Source organism: Caretta caretta, chromosome 11 (assembly GCF_965140235.1).
Source record: "Caretta caretta isolate rCarCar2 chromosome 11, rCarCar1.hap1, whole genome shotgun sequence".
Classification (NCBI taxonomy): domain Eukaryota; kingdom Metazoa; phylum Chordata; order Testudines; family Cheloniidae; genus Caretta; species Caretta caretta.
Genome location: NC_134216.1, coordinates 60,499,588 through 60,513,202, shown reverse-complemented (window position 1 = coordinate 60,513,202; position 13,615 = coordinate 60,499,588). Strand labels below are relative to the sequence as shown.

Below are 13,615 nucleotides of genomic sequence, written 5' to 3'. Positions count from 1 at the left end.
AGTATTTTATCACTGTTGGCATGGAGACCTCAATTTTGACAATAACCTGTTGTCCTCTTTTTTTCTCCCATACCAGCTGACACCTTGTGGTGACCAAGGACAGAGGTGCTAGTATTAAGTGAACACCTGTCCAGCCTACGTAGGTAGAAGACATGTTCAAAGAACTCCTGTACACATCCCAAGCGAGGCATAAAAAAAAAGACAGGTGTGGAGGGAAGGGTGTCCGAAGCACAAAGAGGAGGAAGAAAAAGGACATGCCCTCCCAAGCACAGCTGTTATAGATGCCATCCTGGTAGCTCTGTAAGGATGGTACCACAGCCTTCAGATCCCCTACAGCCCTCTAACCGCTGAGATGTCCACTTCTGGGGGGATACAATTCCCTCCGACAATGCCCAGAAACAGATCCTTCTCCAGGCATTCTATGCCATAGGACAATAAAGACGACAGTAGACAGTGGGAGATCCCCTTAACTCCCTCACATATAAAGGGAGATACCTTTCCACAGGCATCCCACACCCCAAGATGCAGAGAACAGTTCTGAGTGCCCTATATGTACACATTTGTGGCCAGGCCTCAGAAACTTGCACGCTCCTTTTTAAAACATAGGGTGGGGGTTAGTTCTTTTTCCTCTTTTTCTATTTACACATTGTTATGTATTTTTTACTAAAACAGTCCATTGGTACACTTGTTATTTATTAAAAATACATTCTAAATATCTCTGTAGTCATGATTCTGCATCTAGGACAATTCATGTAAATAGCTACTTCGACTGCACCTTCATATGTCCTATAATAAAATCTTTAGCTACACTATGTTAAAATCACCACAAAAGTATACTGGAACCCCTATGTATGTCCTGAAGAAAGCTCTGCCCATTGTTCATATGCATGAATTCAAGTGCAGTAATCATGATTTAAGCAAACGTATACACACTGATCACAACTGGCCCCTAGCTTCAGAGTAGGAGCATAAGGCATCCCTGACTCTGTGCCCCTGAATAGTTGTAGCATATCATAGAGGCATCTTCTCTGCCTGTTCAAAATGTTCAGCAAGTCTCCGAACCTCTTCCTCACATCCATCTGCAAGGCTCTCCCCCTTGTTCTTTCAAAAGTTGTGCAAAAAACACAACAAGCAGCTATCATAAGCAGCAGTTATTTCTCATCAGCATCCAGCCTAAACATCAGATGCCTCCATCTACCTTTCAGTCTCCAAAATGCACATTCCAGTCATTCTGCAGCTACTCAGTGTAGTTCCTCTTGCCCATCCAATTGCCTAGTAAGAGGCATAAGCCAGTGAAGCAGAGGGTAAGCAAGGTGTCCCAGAAAGACTGGAAGAATGGCAATGTCATCAATGTCCATCAACACCACTGGAGAAAAAGTCCCATTTCTCACTGCGGAAAAAAAACAACAACAAAAAATGAATTTCTAAAGACCCTGATGTCATGGACCTTTCCAAAACATCCTATATATTAATGTTGGTGAACCATCCGTGGTGATCAAACAGAACCTTGCAGCACCATAGAGAAATATACCTTTCTGTTGAAGAACTCCATAGCACAGAGGAGAGGCAAAGAATAGGCATGTAAGTCCTAAAAAAAGGATCCAATGCAACTCAGAAATCCCATCTGTGCAAACCTGTTAATAATCTCCTGTTCGTTGCCCAGCCTTACGATCAGAGGGTGGAGGGAGGAAGCGCCTTCCTGACTAAAGCACACACCTCCATCACAGTTGCCCCTGTAGTTGATCTACTGACACCAAACTGGTTAGCTATAGACCTGTAGCCATTAGATATGAAGAGTTTCCCGATACTAATGGCCACATGCTTCTCCATACCAATGGCAGCTCTTGTGTAGGTGTTTCACTGCTGCCTGAGGACTTTAAAAACCCCTCCTCTGGGGAGAGCAAAGTTACTGCCAGGCTAGTGGCAACAGGGACACAAGCTTTTCCAGGCTGAGAGGCTGTGCTCCTTCCCCTAGGTAGTAACGGAGGGTTTGCAAGGCCCACCTCACCACAAGACATTCCTTCTCTACCATAGCATACTTTTGTTCTCTGGGCAGGAGTTTCCCACTAAGGAATAGGATTGGGTGTGCTTCCTCTCCTACCATTTGAGAAAGCACAGCTCCCAACCCAACCTCGGAGGCATCGGTTTGCAGTATAAACTCCTTCTCAAAGTCCAGGGCTACTAGCCGTGGGTTACTGCGGAGGGCTGTCCTCAGATCTGTAAAAGCTTCTTCAGCTGCACTGGTCCATTTCAGGTCTGGGCCCTGGGCTTTTATCAGATCAGTCAACGGGTATGTGCTGGTAGCAAAGTGAGGAGTGAATCGCCTATGGTACCTAACTATCCCCAGGAATGCTCTGACCTGTTTCTTCCGGATCGGTCAGGACCAACTTTGTATCACCTCTAACTTGTTCAGCTGGGGCTTCACTACGCCCCTCCCCTTGATGTACCTGACATATTTGGCTTCTGCTAGCCCTATTGCACATTTGGAGGGATATGCAGTGAGATCCGCCTTCCCCGGGGTATCCAATACTGCTTCCACCTTTCCTAGGTGTGTCCCCCAGTCTGGGATATGTCGGATGACATCATCAATGTAAGCGGCTGCATACTTGCCATGTGGATGTAACAGTTTATCCATGAGCCGCTGGAAGGTTGCGGGAGCCCCATGTAATCCAAAAGGGAGGACCGTATACTGGTACAATCCTTCTGGTGTAGAAAACGCAGTCTTCTCTTTGGCTACCTTGGCCTGAAGGATTTGCCAATAACCTTTGGGCAGGTCAAGGGCTTTTCCCAATCTGTCAATTAGCTCGTCTATCCGAGGTATGGGGTAAGCATCAAAGTGGGACACCTCCTTTAATTTTCAGAAGTCATTGCAGAATCTCATGCTGTCGTATGGTTTAGGTACAAGGACAATTGGACTGGACCATTTACTATGGGACTCCTCAATGACTCCTAGCACCAGCATTCTTCTAACTTCAGTCCTGACCTTCTCCCTTTTTGCGTCTGCGATCTGGTAGGGCTTAACATTCACCTTTACCCCAGGATCTGAGATAATAGGATGATGAACTTCTGTGGTCCTGCCTGGCTTCTCTGAGAACACATCATGGTTCTGGCCCTTAAGTGTGGTCGGGGGCCATATAATTGGCAGGAGGTGCAATATCATCAGACCTCCGTATAAACTCCTGGCCAAAAGAACTTCCACAGGATTTGATCAGGGGTCTTATCTATCCCTAGGTGTCCTCCAAACAAATGACTATGAGCTAGGTCCAACACTGCCCTCTGGTGCCTTCGAGGGACTAAGAGCTGCTCCACTTCTTGCTCTTGCATTCGAGGGAGTCCTCAGACTTATGACGCCCGACTTACATCAGATGTTACTCATGACGCTTTTCAATTGAGTACCCGTTACACCCCTACAATGCTTGTTTCGCCCTTACAACGAAAGCTGGCAGGGAGAACAGCACACATCACATGCTGAGCCTCAGCCAATCACTGATTTCACTGTTCAAGCTTTCTGATTGGCTAAGCCTGGGGCCGGGAGCCAATCAAAAACTAGCAGCAAGGCTACCCTGGCCCTGGAAGCCAATCAGGCAAGCAACTGCAAGGGACCTCCTTCCAGATCCATTCATTATAACACAACCGTGAAGTTATTTACAAGCAACTCTGTAAAAAGCAAGCCCAATTCTGCGTAGTATGTTGCCGGCATTTCAACATTTGGAAGCTGCCATGTCCCTATTTGAGGAACACAACCCCAACACTGAACGCAGTGCATCTGTGAATAGGGGCATATTTAAACATGTACAGCTGCTACAGAGAAGTTTACAAGGAGAAGAGGAGAACACCTGTCCAAACTTCCTTGGACACTTTCTTTAAGTCTCCAGAAAAGTCCCCAGCCAAGAGCCCTTCAAAAAGTTCTGGAAAGTCAAAGCATATGTGATTTTATATGTTTATTTGAATGCTGTTTACCAAATAAATACATTGATGTTGCTACATTAGTCATCTATAATTCATTTAGTACAAAAATCTGAGTTACTGTGGTGAAAATAGTGAACTAAGCCTTGGTTCAGGAACAAATCCCCCCTTTATACCACTGATTCCTATGGAAAAAGTGATTTTGACTTACAACACAATTCTGAGGAACGAATTGTATCGTAAGTCCGAAGACTACCTGTACTCTATATAGGTCCCTTTTTATCATGAATTGTGGCCCTTTGGTTTTCCCTTCCTCCGGGATCCCATTCACCTCAATTACCTCTTTTCTAATACTATCATACAGCGGATCATTGGCCTGATCCTACCCACAATTCTCCAGTGCAGGTCCAATACGTCCAAATTCTCCCCTTTGCTCTCTCCAGAGGAGGGGTTTTTAAAGGCCTCATGCAGCCCTTAATTGTATTCAGGCATCCCTAATTGACCTGAGGTAATCCCTTCTCAGCTTGAAGGAAAAAGGGCCTTTAACATTCTAGGGCTAATATATCGGCCTTCCAGGACCCTCTTGCAGCCATCCGGCCACACTGTCACAATACAGTTAAACTTTCCCTCAAAGTACAGCACTTAGCACCTGCCAGCTGCAAAGTCAAGAACTCCAAAGTTGGAAAATGCCAAAATTTTTGTTGCCTGTGCAGCATTAATTTGCCTTCTTGTGCACACAAAAAATTATACCATTTTTAACTACATAGTCACACACTGTTTTTTCCACTGGACCCCTGACTCATTTGATGCACAGAATGCTCGTCTAATTTGTTCTAGAAGTTGGAACATGTATAAAGTACACAACAGGGGAGTAAAGGAAGAAAAAGGACAGCCTTGCAGTTAAGGCTGCTGACTACCACACAGGAAAGCTCAGTCTTAATCCCTGACTCTGCCAATCTTCTGATGTGATGTTGACCAAGTACTTAAACTAAAATTTGGCAGGTGACCTCTAATGTTCCTCATTCCTAGGGCCCAATTTGAGACACCTGTGAACTGATAAGCAGAAGCACTGAGGACTCAGAATTGCAACTGGACTGGGAGTTATGGATGCTTAGCATCTCTGGCAGTAAGGAAGTATAACCTGAGCACAAGACTGGAAGTCAACAATAGATCATAAATTCTAATTCCTTCTCTGCCACTAAGTCTCTGTATCAGTTTCCCTATCTGTAAAAAGGGGACAATAGTGCTCTCTTATCTCACAGTAGAGATAAATTCATTAATGTCTGTAAGGCCCTCAGATACTGTAGTGACAAGGGCCCTAGAGAAGACCAAAAGGAAATTACTAATTCCGTAGTTGTAAGGATCGAGTCCCACCAGGTCCTTAGGCAGCATCCTTATTCACTGCACCATGGCAGTGAACTGAACCATTGCCCCGACCAACAGCCTTAGTGCTAAAGTCCTATAGAACCACAGCAGCCACGCTCCAGGCCTCTAATTAGATGGACAGGCAGCACTCTCACTGGATACCTGGACTATATAAAGACTCCAACAGGAAAAGGAAGCTGTGTGAGCAACAGACCATTTGGCTGTTGATTGCTGCCTAGACCGCCTTGCACTGTCACTTTGCTGGACCATAACTTGTTGCCCTGCAGCCACACCTGACCTTGCCTCCCTAACCCGCTATCCTGGCCCATTGGATTGGATCTTCCAGCTACTGACCCCAGTGAGAATACTAACATTGCCCCAGACTGTCTGATACCGTTTGACCTCCTGGCTACTGACAATGCACATCCACTTGACTGCTGCTCTGGACTGCTCCCTAGCCCACCTTGACTACCATGCATTACAGTAGTCATGGCAAGCTTTGGACAGTGGGCAACATGTAGTAAGGCAATAACCACTAACTGAATAATGAGAATAAAATATTTAACAGCAACTTCATTCCCCAAGCACCCTCAGCCTTGCAAACTAAATGAGATATGGGCCCTATGGAGGGGTAAAAAAAAAAAAAAAAAAGTATGTTATATAATTAAAGACCAACATAATACAGATGAAAAAGGAAGAAAAATTAAACTTGCACAAAACCTAAATCCTGGCATTTCCTAACTTTACAGTGCTTGACTTAGCAATTTAATGTTTTAATGTATGTGATTATTAAATTTTATTATTGTATTGTGTCTTCTGTATGTGATTATATTTAAGTTAAGTTAAGTTAACATATACAGCAACATGTGATACCACACACACATACACAGGTGCTGGAACTGCCGCACCCCTTGGCTTGAAGTGGTTTCCATTATATACAGGGTTTACAGTTTGGTTCAATGGCTCTCAGCACCCCCTCCCCATAAACTGTTCCAGCATCCCTCCACACAAAGAATAAATAAGGCTTTCTATGGGATCGATAATTTTCAATTTCCTGACTTTTGCGCATTGAAAATATTAATCATAGCACTGTATGCATTTTGATTATTTGTTTTCAATTAATTTTTGCTCTTAAGCTTTTGAACTAAGAAGGCAAATGAAGACTAATGTTGGGGAAAGGATGAGGATAGAGAACAACAGTTACTCCACCTGGCCCCTGCAAATGTCAGTATTTCCATTACAAATGTTGGTGCCACCACCTTTAATGATATCAAAACTCTTATAGTAACCAGATTAATTTTTTTTCATAACTTAAATCTCCTATATGTCTTCATCTTTTGATATGGCAGTATGGTATTTTATATATTCCACTAACTCTTCTGTAAGCCTTGGAGAAATCTTACATTAAATTATGCTCTAACTGGGTTTAGGCACCACAGCCAGAAACAGAATAAGAATCCAGTCTATGATTACCATGGGAATAGTTTATGACAGGGTATAAGTCCACTAGGAAAGGGTTTGTTTTTTAAATTTCATGTATGCAGTGGAGTTAGTCTTCCCACCTACCTCAATCTCACAAAAAAAGTTATTTGCCAAGTGTCTGAACTAAGCTAAAACAATGAAAACACATTACCATCAGAGGGGATGAGTTGACTGAGAGTGGGGAAGAAATCTGTAGATATGATCCGAGTTTCTATTATCAGTTGATCCAAATATTTTGTTGGATAGGATATTAAAGTTTAGCACAACTGAAGCCTTGGACATGAATAGTGTCCAAGAGTCAAAGTCAATGTGTATTACTTATCTTTCTCTCAGGAGACACTAATAAAAGCTAAAAGATTCAAACATCAATATGCAATAATGCTAATACACTGAAAAAGGAGAGTTCATAGAACACCATGACTTCAAAAAAAAAAAAAATTCACATCCTCAGTTATTTGGTTAACCATTTGATTTTGGGCGAGATTTTCCTGATATATATGGCATATTCAGTAATATCCAAAATCTACCCTAACAGCATTGGGAAGAACTGAGAATTCCAAAATATAATTTGGTATCAAATAAAATAGATGCAGATAATTGGCTGGTTTATAAGTATTTTAGAATTAGTTTAATTTCAGCTTTCCATAGTAAGAAAAATATCTGAAAGAGATTTTCATGTCAGAAAGTCTATTACAGATAAAGAAATGTAATATTCAAGTTTCATATTAAACCTAACCTAGGATTAAGGGTAATAAAGTATTTAACCAAACAGCAGATCAAATGGATTTTTATTTTTTAATAAAAAAAACATAAGGAATGTTGAAATGAGTTACCAAGACAACTAATTTTAACCTGAAGTAAAATTAGTGATTTTCATTTAACTGAATTTGTGCTTATTTCATCTTTAGAATACATCAGCTTCTGCCAGTGTAATTAGAGCCCTGAAAATCTACTTTATATCTGAGGATATGCAAGGACCATGTTTGCGGATCAGATGTGGACACAAATTTTGTATCCGAACAGGGCTCTAAATATAATCCAGTACCTACTGTTTCTGCTAATAAAAGTCTGCCTGGAGGGGATTAAATGCAACTGCGTCCTCCACTCCATCTGCGTGCCCAAAATTAACCAGCACAGCACTTGGGGGACGTTTTAATGAAGGGAAAGGTAAAAGCACACAAACTGCCAACCAAGATGAATCCTCTTTGTAATACAACCACTTCTGCGATTTGTACCCCCTTACCCCAGTGAAAATGAGAATTTATCAAACCCTAAATTTATGAATTGAGACCTACATTTGGTTCATCTCACCTCTGAAATTAACTGCTGTATATATATCAGTAACTTAATGATAAAGTCATTACAGAGATGTTGTAATTATCCTTAAAAACAACATTTCAAACATAGGAAATTTAGAGTTAATCTTAAATCAAATATGTTAAGACACCCCAATACCCTAACTCTGCCCTGTAGCAACATCATTAAATATACAATACTGATTAGTGCATAGCAGTGTTTGTAGTTCTAGATTAAATTTAACTGATTTTTAAAAACACATTATACATTTTTCCCCCTCATGGTATCACTACAAAACGCTTGATCATCTGTAGTTGTATTAGCCTTACAGGAGTAAGGGTAATAAAAAATTGTTTTTAAATCCATAAGGTATAAAGACATACAGAGAATAGATATGCTGAAAAAAGCAGATGCTATTTTATATTGCAGTACTGGTCACAAAAGCATTTGGAAAAAAAAACAACTGTTGTACCAAATACATTTTGATTAATCTTCTAGAAAAAGTACTCTAGGCTATGAGTTTTTAGTTCAACCCTAAACAGATCAAAATATGGGCCCATAATAGTAATGCTGACAGAATGACCTAGCTGAAGTTGTATAAATTGGCATCCCTGTAATGGAGAAACAGTTGAATTATTCAAAAGTTTTCTTGCAGTTTCCTTCTGAATCAGCACAACCAGTAATTCAGACCAACCAACTGATCTAACAAAAGAATGATTTGGCTGTTTGCCATGCTCTCTCCTTGTTTAATATGATATTGATTAAAGCTTGAATTATGTGCACTGCTAAGGATCTTTTTTTAAAGTTTACTTATGCACTGATGTTTTTATAAAAAGATTGAGAGTGATTGTATGAAGTGAAAAATGTTCATTAACTTTAGTGATGAAAACACATTTCATGATGAGTCTTTATGAATGAAAGCTATAGCTCTAAGGTATATTTTTAAATTCATTTTTAACTTATTTGTTTTATTGAAGTTGACATATAGTAAGAAATACTACATAAGTAAACATATCAAAGGCACATAAATATACATAAAATACATATACATTCAGACCTGCAGAAAGAATAGGATCGCTACGAAAGAGGGGCAGTTCACTTCTTCATACTACAAAAGTAATGACTGCTGCATATGTATTATTTTTAAAACTCCCATCAGGAATTCAACCACTTAGACAAGTTACAACATAGTCTGTGGAGCATCTTAAACATTCTTAATTATGCTGCAACAAGTTTAGGGGAGAAGTTTATTTCCAACGAAAAAGTGATTGGTTTATGTCATTTAATATAAAGGTTGATACACTAACTAGGATAAATATCTACAAATAATAATTTTGGATTATGCAGGTTCTTTGCATTGTAATCTGTTGTTTAATAGTATCTTCTTTTGGTTTTTCAGTGTAGAAATACTTAAAATATCTATACATTTTGCAAGTTAAGAGCCAATATTTTACCTCTGCCATTCCTTATCAAAGTGATGTTTGAAAGATGACTTAGGTTTGCATGCTGCTCATGACTATGGATTTGAGCAGCAGATTTATTTTCCTGAGTCTGTGCACAAGCTACAATGAAAATTAAAAAGGTTATGCCTCACCACTTCCACATGAAATGAAACGGGATTATACGAAGGAAATCTCCACAACGTGGGGTGGGTGGGTGAAATTCTGTGGCCTGCGCTGTGCAGGAGATCAGACTAGATGATCATAATGGTCCCTTCTGACTTTAGTATCTGTAAATCTATGAACGTTCCCCTCACTGAGCATCTTCTGATCTTTCTGCCAAGGAGGAAGGTTAGGCACCCTGTAGCATGAGTACAGAGATCTCTCCCCACAAATTTTTATGACCCCTCCCCACCAGGGGAACAATACAACCCATATGTAGATCCTGTCCCTGTCCCTCCTCACTGGCTCTGTGCTCCTAGCAGCTCCTCAACTCCATCCTGAGTTGCATGGCTCCAGTGGCACGGCCCTACCAAGGACTCCTTCTGCATGCAGATGCTTTAAGAACATCTGTGACATTTTGGGGATCAAACCAGACCAGTCAGAGGTTGCGTCAACACCTGCCCTTTAATCCTTGGTGCTTTAAATGCTTTGCTGGTGCAGCTCAGAGCTCAGACACCAAAAGCCAGCAGACAACCGTGCAGTTCCTTGAGCATCTGCGTGATGTTCAGCACTCTGACCCTGGCAGCCTGCCTACAACACAACAGCCCCACACTGGTCTCCACCAATCTCGGTTACTACTTGCAGGGTGACAGCAACACACTCCCAGGCCCGAACTTTCCCCAAACCGTCTGCCCTGAACTATCCAGCCCTTTCCTGGAATACTCAGACGAGTAATAAGGTTCATTGCTCCTTTAAAGAGACTAAACCACAGCTTACTACTTTTACTGGCATTAACAATCACTTCAATTCAAACATGTCACTGGGTTGGTTTCAATCAAAAGTAAAACAAGTTTATTAACAAGAAGATAGGTTTTAAGTGAATTCAGGTACAAGGAATAAAGACAAAAATGGTTACAAACAAAAACAAATAAAATACTCTTATGAGTGGCTAAGACTTAACTCAACAAGCTACAGGGTTAGCTCGAGGCAGATTTCTTACCAATCTTTCTGCTTTCCAGACATGGGTGACTTTCTCTCAGTCAGGACCTTCAACACCTTATAATTCTGTGGGTTTCCCTTGTCATCCTAAATGAAAGATGCAAAAATGGCTCTCTGTTTCCCCTTATATATCTCAGAGTCCATTGACCCCGATTAAAGAGGCAGGATGACATCATGCTGTTCTTCCCTTCCAGCGGGCTTCCCATTCCCCTGCTGATTCACATGCTAATAGGACACCCACTGTTTTGATTTCATTATGCTTACTTTACACATTGGAGACCAGTAGATAGCTCCCTTCCCTCTTGTCTGGGGGAAAACCTGTTTATCTCCGTGTTTGGTCACAGACTTAAAAGCATAATATCAGTAAGTATTCATTATTTCTCATACAGTGTTAACACACACATTTCACAATATCAATAATCAGCATGTCACCAACTTTCATAATTGACCTTACTCAATACACTTTGTATACAATATTCATGTATTATAATTGGTTGATTGAACTCATGCTTTGAGGTCTGAACCCCCTGTCTTTATAGATCAATAAACTGTGGAAATGTATTCTTAGATAGAGTTCTTTTTCTCCTGCTGGGAACAAATGCCATGAAGTCTGATGAAGACTTTGTGCTAGTTTCTCCCCTGCTAGTGATAGCTATGTTGTTACCTCCTCCCCTTGTTAGCATGATAGCTTTTATGTAAATCACAGAATCGCACAGGAGGTCATCTAGTCCAGTCGCCTGCACTCATGACAGGACTAAGTATTATCTAGACCATTTTTGACAGGTGTTTGTCTAACCTGCTCTTAAAAATCTCCAATGATGGAGATTCCACAACCTCTCTATGCAATTTAAACCCACTGCTTAACCACCCTGACAGTTAGGAAGTTTTTCCTAATGTCCAACCTAAACCTCCCTTGCTGCAATTTAAACCCACTGCTTTTTGTCCTATCCTCAGAAGTTAAGAAGAACAATTCTCCTCCTCCTCCTTGTAACAACCTTTCATGTACTTGAAAACGGTTATGTCCCCTCTCAGTCTTCTCTTCTCCAGACTAAAGAAACCTACTTTTTTTTCAATCTTCCCTCATAGGTCATGTTTTCTAGACCTTTCATCATTTTTGTTGCTTTTCTCTGGACTTTCTCCAATTTGTTCACATCTTTCCTGAAATGTGGTGCCCAGAATGCAAAGAATACTCCAATTGAGGCCTAATCAGCACGGAGTAGAACGGAAGAATTACTTCTTGTGTCTTGCTTACAACACTCCTCCTAATACATCCCAGAAGGACGTTCACTTTTTTTTTGGGGGGGGGGGGGGGGCAATTGTTGACTCATATTTAGCTTGTGGTCCACTATGCCTCCAGATCCCTTTCCGCAGCACTCCTTCCTCAGCAGTCATTTCCCATTTTGTATGTGTGCAACTGATTGTTCCTTCCTAAGTGGAGTACTTTGCATCTGTCCTTATTGAATTTCATCCTATTTACTTCAGACCATTTCTTCAGTTCATTTTGAATTTTAATCCTATCCTCCAAAGCACATGCAACCCCTCCCAGCTTGGTATCGTCTGCAAACTTTATAAGTGTACTCTCTAAGCCATTATCTAAATAACTGATATTGAACAGATCCAGACCCAGAACTGACCCCACTTATGATGCCCTTCCAGCATGACTCTGAACCAGATAACTACTCTCTGGGAACTGTTTTCCAACCAGTTTTGCACCCACCTTATAGTAGCTCCATCTAGGTTGCATTTCCTTAGTTTGTTTATGAGACAATCATGCGAGACAGTATCAAAAGCTTTACTAAAGTCAAGATATACCACATCTGCCACTTCCCCCCCATCCACAAGGCTTGTTACCCTGTCAAAGAAAGCTATCAGATTGGTTTGACAAGATTTCTTCCTGACAAATCCATGCTGACTGCTACTTATCACCTTATTATCTTCTAGATGTTTGAAAATTGATTGCTTAATTATTTGCTCCATTATCTTTCGGGGTACAGAATGTATTTCATTGTCTCTGCCAGACAAACAAGCTGGTCAGACAAATAAATACACATTCCTTTGTCTAGAGCAGTCTGGGCTTAGGTATTGCTTGCCAAACAAATCTGAAGAACATAATTCCAGCACAGGGGTTCTCAAACATCATTGCACCACGACCCCCTTCTAACAACAAAAATGACTACAGCACCCCAGGAGTGGGGACCGAGGCCTGAGCCCGCCCAGGCTCCGCTAACCCCAGGTGTGGGGTGGGGCAAAGCTGAAGCCCCAAGAGCTTCAGCCTCAGGCAGGGGGCCTGTAACCTCAGAGCTGAAGCTCTTGGGCTTCAGCTTTGCCCCCTAGCAAGTCTAAGCCAGCCCTGGCGACCCATTAAAACGGGGTTGTGACCCACTTTGGGGTCCTGACCCACAGTTTGAGAACCGCCATTCTAGCATATACACATAACTCGCTGTACGTGCCCTGTGCATACACCACACAAGAATTATCAGCGAGTTACTAGTTTTCCAATATCATCTTACACGACACTTTTCAGATATAGAATATGACAACTGTGTGTTAGTGTAGAAAGCATGTCAGGCCTGACAAGAGTTGATGACACAGAATAGTGAACCACAAATGGGTCTCCGTGTCACAACCTTCCTTAAAGGGCAATTTTTCCAGGCCGTATTATCTTTTTTTGGGTAAAATCAAAAAGTACTGCAGGGAAAATACATAAATCCTCTCTCGCTCCACCCAACTCAGCACAGGGCTGCCTGTTCTTCACTCCAAGCACAACATGCCCAGGCCCGGCTCCCTCTACCCTCCAGACACAGAGTTCCACCCACACACAGTCCATTCATGTGGGGTTCCTGGGGGCATACGCTGGTCTACTGTAGTTAGTTGGAATCCCAGATTTTCTCACATAACTTGTCTGTTAGAATATTAGCCTAACCCACTTGCAGGCTCCTTCCCAAAATAATAGATAATGTTGCTTC

At 41.5% G+C, this 13,615-nt stretch overlaps 1 protein-coding gene across 2 annotated transcripts in view; it reads right to left on the bottom strand.

Annotated features, from left to right (window-relative positions):
* The window catches only part of BMPR2 (bone morphogenetic protein receptor type 2), a 176,892-nt gene that overhangs the window by 150,114 nt on the left and 13,163 nt on the right, over positions 1-13,615 (bottom strand). The window contains exon 2 of one of the 2 annotated variants that reach the window (XM_048870356.2): positions 1,199-1,390. The exons of the other annotated variant lie outside the window; for it this stretch is intronic. The gene's annotated coding sequence lies outside the window, so the exon portion shown is untranslated. The remainder of the gene's footprint in view (positions 1-1,198; positions 1,391-13,615) is intronic. 2 annotated transcript variants of the gene reach the window in all.